Raw genomic sequence first — 6,350 nt, forward strand, 5'->3', positions numbered from 1 at the left:
AGTAGTGGAAAAAAAGTTTCAAACAAATTCATGGTATAGACTATGATGAGACTTTTTCATCGGTTACTATGGTCAAGTCCGTCAGGATTTTGTTAGCAATAATTGCTTACTTTGACTATGAGATTTGGAAAATGGATGTCAAAACTGCTTTCTTATATGGGAGCCTTGAAGATGATGTATATATGATACAACCTGAGGGTTTTGTCGATGTAAAGTTTGCTAAGATAGTTTGTAAGTTGCTTCTATCTATTTATAAATTGAAGTAAGCCTCAAGGAGAATGAATATTTATTTTGATGAAACGGTCAAAAAGTTTGGCTTTATTCAAAATGAAGATGAACCATGTGTTTGCAAGAAGGTTAGTGGGAGCCATGTGACATTCCTAGTATTATATGTAGATGACATATAACAAATAAGGAATGTCATTTCTTCTCCACATGCTATTAAGATTTGGTTGAGAAATAGTTTCTCGGTGAAAGACTTAGGCGATGCTACCTATATATTAGGGATCAAGATCTATAGAGATAGATTGAAGAGATTAATCGACCTAGTCGGAGTACATATATTGATAAATTATTGCATCATTTTATGATGCAAGAGACAAAGAAAGGATATGTTTCGATGTCTCATGAGATAATAATCTCAAAAGATAATTGCCCCCTAAATCATTAGATGATAAGGGCCGTTTGAGAAAGCTCCATATGTTTTAGCAATTGGATCTATAATGTATGCAATGATATGTACTTGTCCTGATATTTTGTATGCTTCGAGCATGACGAACAGATACCAGTCTAATCCAGGTGAGGGTCACTGGATAGTTGTCAAGAATATTATGAAGTACTTAAAGAGGACTAAAGATTTATTTTTGGTGTAAGGAGAAGATAGGGAACTAGTTGTAAAGGGTTACACTTATACTGGTTTCTTAACCTAATTTCTGGATAGACAAGGATGATTATGTGTCTATGTCTCGTTTGTGTTTTGTCTAAATATAAGTGATGTTAGCTGGAATAGTTCACAGCAAGAACATTGATGATTCGATAAGTCATGGTGAAGATGTGAAGACTAGAGATCTCGAAAAGCTGAAGACCTCTACAAGTCAAACTCAATATGGAATGCTAGAGATCTCGATAAACCTATGTACTTATCGAGATGTCAAGTGTTCTATTAATTCAAACTGGAGATCTCGAAGTACAGTCTCAAAGTACAAAATTGCAGATCAGTTCAATATCCAAGATAAACAATCAACAAACAATCTAACAGCTGGATTGACAAGTCTACAAAAAGCAGCTTGAAGAGTGTGCAAGATCAATGGAAAAAATTAACTGACAGAGGAAGATTAAAGTAAACACGGGATGCTAAAGATATGCTAAGCCGGAAATGGAAGATTCGCTTTTCTATAAATAGAAATGACAAGTGACAGTTTAGAAAAGCTAATAACATGTTTATTATCCACTGTGTAAAGCAACAGTTAACTGAGTTATAAAGTTAACACCGGTCCTCTAGTTAGATGTAACAATTTAGATCAAATCTCTTGTATCACTCTCAAGAAGAAGATGAGCTCTTTAACATCAAAGAGCTTAGAAATTTTGTAGCAAAATAGTCTTAATTTTTAATATAAAAATTAAGTGAGTTTTGAAGATTTGTGTTCTTTATTCTATGCAAGTTTAAATTCTGCATGAACACTTTTCTATACAAGATTTAATTTATTTTGTTCAACCATTAACTTTCAAGAAAAGCCTAAAATCAAAAAAACACATTCACCCCCCCTCTATGTGTGATTCATTACCTAACAACCTTATGAGAAACATGTACTCAGTTATTGTTGCTTACAAAAGTTTGTTGAATTTTTTTTTGTGGCTAAACAAATTATAAATTGAGGGATGATGAGCTCTCCGACATTGATATCGGTGAGGAGGGGCAGGTTGGACCTATGCTAACTTTGAAGGAAATTGCAGGGTTGACGAAAAAGCACATTAAGGTTGCGTGATATTTGTAGGTTTGGGGTGTGTGATATTTTACCTTTGTTTACTGCTTTATTTGGTATCGGTGGCTATTGTAGACAGAAGTTTGTTGTGAGCTCTTGGTAAATAAGGTGGATCAGGCTAAGAAATGGTACCTTGCGAAATGCACCATGTGTGTGGGTGAAGTTGAGTATGGAGAAGACAAGTTCAAGTGTAATAAATGTAATAGGCTGATACCGCACCCAAGAAGAAGGTACATTGCTTGCTGTGTAATTTTCCCAAAATTATTTTTGCTACCTGTTTTATGTATGTTCATTATTTTCTTGGCCAGTTTCTGCGTGGAAACTTTGTGTTCGGATCACACTGGAACAGTTACAGTTATTTTGCCACACTGTCAAGTAACTAAGATTGTCCATAAAAATGTTGAAGACCTATACTCTCTTGAAAAAGAGGTGGTGTACTTGCATTATCCAGATAATACATTTATTTATGCATAGGAATATTTTTATTCACATTAAACCTATATTGAAGGAATTGGGAGAACACTTTTTCCCACCTTATCTCCAGCTCTTTGAACGGAAAAAATATGTTATGATAATTCTCATTTCGGAACAAAATTTTAAAGGAGGCTCGACTGTGTATGAGGTGACAAAAATGGGGGATGTTATTGAGTCATCAGGACAGTTCACTCCCTCTGAACAAGAAACTATGGATCAACAAGGTTACTCACCGATGAATGTATGTGAATTGAGCTTTATAATATCTGGTAGTTTATAGAATGCCAGTTCGTATGAATATAATTTGAAATATGCTCTGTCTTTCGAGTTTATAAACCTTTAATCATGTGTTTTGGGATTCATTTTGTGTTGAAGGAATCAGAGATACAACAAATTGTTGTGGAGACTCCAACAACTGTCAAATCTACTAACACAAAAGTGAGGGCAAGAAAGGGTCTACAACCGGTGCAATTTGATGAACATGATGAAATTGGGATAAAAGGTAGACATGACAGGGTAAGTTACAATTTTAGAATGTTAGCTGTTATGGCCTTGGTTACTATTATGTATATGCCGAGTCTTCTACTTTGCGTGTGCAGAAGAAAAAGGCTAAGTGATGGAAAAATGCTAATGAAGATAATGGACGCTTTTGATGGGGTTGTGTGACCAGATTTGTATGTTATCTTTCGGATTGTCTGAGATTTTGTTTTCCTTTAAGACAAACTTGTGCTTCATATATACAGTATATGTAATTCTATAATTATGTTCGGATGTTTTGTTTAAATGCTTTGGGTATTGAGGGCGTGCTCTCGGTAATTGCAGCTTTTGCAGCATTTATTTAAAAAAAGGGTGATGTGGCATGTGGATTTAATCAATAGCTGACTTGGCATGGAAAATAAAGTAGGCAAATTTGTGTCCATCACGCTACAAAATTTTTGTAGAATAGTTAATTTAAATGACATAATTGAGTGGCTTGATTTATATGTGGCTCTGCATTATCCAGCTACCTCGAAAAGCCCGATGTACTGGGTAACCAAGCTAAAAACTATTACTTTTACTTATTTATAAGGCACCGGACATTGGTGTTCAAACCTCATAAAGTAAGAACTCTATCTTCTTTTTTTGAGATGGAAAATATGGATTTGGGTCTGCAATTCGTTGAAACAGATTATGACTATTTGGTAGATCTGGAAATCATGCTTTCAAGCCGTTATGCAATAATGGTTCGTGTTGCAAGGAAATGGCCTAAGAAGGATCTGTTTGGACACGTTAAAGGTTTCAATCTTATTGTGATCGATGAATACGTGAGTTTTTTCAGGCTTATAAGGTTTATGTTTTGCAATTTTTACTTACTTTTTATTAAACTTAGTTTCTTTTGCTCATATTTTAGCATAAACGTATGCCTGTCTGGGTTGGTTATAAGCATGTTACCGATGCAGCTGAATCATTTGAGATGGGGAAAAATTATAAAAAACAGAATTTCATTATTGAGCCTTTCATTGGTAAATATCGGTGTATGAATGAAGACAAGCACATTATTCTTACTGGTGCTACTAATGTAATACCTCTTCCAGATACCTGGGGTTTGATACCTTCTGACGTATGCTGCTTTACAAATCTCCAGAGTAATTATTTTATCAAATTATCACATTTTACAGTATATTGTGAAGCGTCGGAGTGATATGTTTTTATTTCAGATGTTGCTGGAATTGTGGAAAATGTTAAGATCGTTCAAGCAATTACTAATAAAAAAAATGAGCAACAGGTTTACATTAACTTTACGATTTTCAACTTAATATGAGTGTGTATTTCATATTGTTAGTTGCCTTGATTTTTGTGCATGCTGAACTCATTATTTTGATGAAACAGCTATGAGATCAAGGTTTGTTTATGGGATGAATTGGCCCAGTCTTTTAAATCCCTCTACTATAGTGCTGATGAGCATCCAGTTATTATAATAATTCACTCCGGAAAAGTGGTAAGGAATGAGTACAGTGGTATTTCTAGCTTAAACATGATGGCGGCTACCTCATTCGACCTGAACTCCAACTGTGCAAGGGTGGAGAAGTTACGTCAGAGGTGGTTGTATGAACCTTGGCTAAATAATGTTCCGTATTTATGTGTTTATTGTGCTAATTTACATTTTGCTTCTTTAGGTTTTGGGAAGTCAATGGGATATAAGTGGGTGAACAGGGTTTGTTGGTGAACGTTGATGAGTGCTAATGTTTTGGTCCGATAGTTAGTGTTTTTAATGGTAAAACGTGTTTGCAGTTTGAATTTTAATATCGTGGTTTACATACCATTTGTTTTACTTTCTGTATGAAACTGGGTTGATTTGGTTGCATGTCTAAGTATGTCTAAAATCATCTGTACGCTTGCAACAAATTCAGACATTGTTAATTAGAGAGCTGCAATGATATTAGAGTGGTAACTGTATTCTTGCACCTTGATGATATTTAAAATATTTTTTTCATCATAAGGTTAATTTAAAATATAAAAAATAAATTAATGTATTTTAAATAAAATATAAAAAACAAATAACGCTTGATGCTAAATTTGACAATTTATTATGTTTAATGACGTAATGAGTGTTATGTATTTTGAATATATTATTTAGAACATCCAAATCCAAGTAATAATTAAATATAAAGAATGAATTAATGTTTTTTTAATATAATATAAAAAGGGTGAAAAACCAAAATACCCACCATTTGGGAAGATTTGCCCAAAATACCCACTGGCGGGAAAACCGCCCAAAATACCCACTGGCGGGAAAACCGCCCAAAATACCCACTGAATACGCATTACCATCATGCGTATTCCATTTTTATAGATAAATACAAAGAATACGCCTGTGAGACATACGTATTCACTTAGAGAATACGCATGTCTCACATGCGTATTCTTTGTATTTTTTTTAAAAAATAGAATACGCATCTATAACATGCGTATTCGGTGGGTATTTTGGGCAGTTTTCCCGCCGGTGGGTATTTTGGGCACTTGAAGCTGGAAAGTGGTATATTTTGGGCATTCTTTCATATAAAAATTAAATAAGGCTTTGTGCTAAATTTGACTATTTGTTACAAGTTTGGAAGTAATAAGTGTTGTGTGTTCTCAATATCTTATTTTAACCATCTTGTAAAGCATAATATAATGTAACATGTAATTGAGGATTTATAACTCAACATAAAAATAAAAACAGATAAACAATATTAACCTGTGAAGCACAGGAACCCTGCAGATGAAGGCAGGATAAACACAAAGAACCAAATGATGTGATTGAGTCTTTAAGTCCTCTAACAAATCATGGGAAGAAGTTCATTGTCATGTTCAAGCAGCCATGAAGAATAAGACAACAAGGGACTTTAAGCATCAGTTTCATGAATTGATTTCAAGTGTTACAGATCAAGAGTTCAGTGGAAGAAGCAATATATAAACACCAATCTGTATCAGCTCAGAAACACAAGACAAATTGAATTAGGATTCTCTCAATGCTAGTTGTTTGTGAACTAGACCAGTGCACCAAACATCAGTATTCAAGAAAGAATTTTGATTCAGTTATAGAAGGAGATGTTGATACATTGAATAATGGTTTGACAAGAGCAAGAATATTGTAAGTCATGACAGTCTTCTCTCAGGTCGGCATAGAAGTGTATAATACTATAGGACACTCTATGGTCGCCACATAACTGGTCGCCATCGAGAATTTCTCTAAGGCACCAGTGGTCGCCATAGACTATAGTCGCCACAGAAGAAACCTATGTTACTACCTGGTCGCCATAGAGCCATAGCTGACACAGAACTTCAAGTGGATCACTTGGTCACCACAGAAGTTACCCTGGTCGCCATAGAATTCATTTGGTCGCCATAGAACTCATTTGGTTGCCATAGAAG

The 6,350-nt window shown here is 34.6% G+C and overlaps 1 long non-coding RNA gene across 2 annotated transcripts; it reads left to right on the forward strand.

Moving 5' to 3' along the window:
• The first annotated feature begins 1,858 nt into the window (after window positions 1-1,858).
• LOC141682585 (uncharacterized) lies at window positions 1,859-3,338 on the forward strand. 2 transcript variants are annotated; one of them, XR_012559843.1, is made up of 3 exons: window positions 1,859-2,697; window positions 2,832-2,972; window positions 3,056-3,338. It is a non-coding gene; the product is annotated as an uncharacterized LOC141682585 (long non-coding RNA). The 2 variants fall into 2 exon arrangements; XR_012559842.1 differs by having other exon boundaries at window positions 1,859-2,212; window positions 2,291-2,697; window positions 2,832-3,338.
• The last annotated feature ends 3,012 nt before the right edge of the window (window positions 3,339-6,350 follow it).

The sequence above is a fragment of the Apium graveolens genome, chromosome 9, assembly GCF_009905375.1.
Source record: "Apium graveolens cultivar Ventura chromosome 9, ASM990537v1, whole genome shotgun sequence".
NCBI lineage: Eukaryota > Viridiplantae > Streptophyta > Magnoliopsida > Apiales > Apiaceae > Apium > Apium graveolens.